Source organism: Pelodiscus sinensis, chromosome 19, assembly GCF_052426305.1.
Source record: "Pelodiscus sinensis isolate ZL-2025 chromosome 19, ASM5242630v1, whole genome shotgun sequence".
Lineage (NCBI taxonomy): Eukaryota > Metazoa > Chordata > Testudines > Trionychidae > Pelodiscus > Pelodiscus sinensis.
Window position 1 is genome coordinate 32613632 of NC_143070.1, and position 1081 is coordinate 32614712.

General features: G+C 50.2%; 1 non-coding gene across 1 annotated transcript; it reads right to left on the reverse strand.

The window, feature by feature from the left end:
- Positions 1 to 766: 766 nt before the first annotated feature.
- Positions 767 to 848, reverse strand: TRNAS-UGA (transfer RNA serine (anticodon UGA)). Its single transcript has one exon. It is a non-coding gene; the product is annotated as a tRNA-Ser (tRNA).
- Positions 849 to 1081: the final 233 nt, after the last annotated feature.

The following is a 1081-nucleotide window of genomic DNA, read 5'->3' on the forward strand; positions in this document are numbered from 1 at the left end:
GAGCCTGAGTGGAGGGGGGGTGGTGCTTTACATGGCCAGAAACCAGCCAATGGGATTGTGCCGGGAGCAGGGACACTAACAGCGCCACTCAGCTCTCAAGGTTCGTCTACACAGTGGGCTTGTTTTTCAATAGCTTGTTTCAAAGTAGCACGTCCACACTGCAGGGAAGCCTCGACTTAGAGCCCCCGCAGGCACTGGGGAGTAATTATTTCGACTGGCCCTGGGGAGGAGCTATTTTGAAATAGCTGCAGTGGAGCATCCACACTCTGGCTATTGCAAAGTAGCTATTTCGGAAGAGGCGCTATCCCTCGGGCAATGGGGTTTGCAGATTTGGAACTAAGCCGTGGTGGCTTTTGAGTTGAATGAGGAGGAAGAGGGAGGGGCCACTGCAGGCACCTGGGCCTCTGCTTGCAAAAAAAAAAAAAAAGTAACCTACAGGTTACTGGAAAACATGGATACCAATCCCACTACCTCTCACATGCTAAATGAGCACTATCACTTGAGCTAGTTCCTCACCTGTTTGCAGACTGAAGCTTTAGGAGACTCTAAGTCGAGGTAGAGCGTCCACTGGCGGCTTCTTGAGCAACAACTCTCCCCCTGACTGAAGACAGGGCCTAATGGTGCAATTAGTTATATGCAGACGCTAACAGCCCCACTGCTGGTAACTCACAGAGGCTACATCTACACTAGAAGTTTTCTCCTTAAAAAATATGTTAATGAGGGACCATGTTGCCCTTAGGAAGGGGTGTGGCCAAAATACAGGCCTCGCTGTGAGCAGGATTTGAACCTGCACAGGGAAATCCTATTAGATTTCAAGTCCAACACCTTAACCACTCGGCCATCACAGCTGCAGGCAGGAGCAACCCAGGGAAACTGGTAAATAATCCCAGTGCGCAGGCCTAACGTCACCTACCACAGAATTCACACAGCAAACCATTGCAACAGCTGTGCAGAGGAGTCCTGGCTGTTTTGGTCTCAGGTTGCCTTGGAGGTGAGTTCTGCTTCAAGGTCTTCTCTCCTCCTTCTTGGTCTTCCTTTCCCTTTTCCTTCCTCTTCCCTTCTCCCCTTTTCTTCTTCTTGA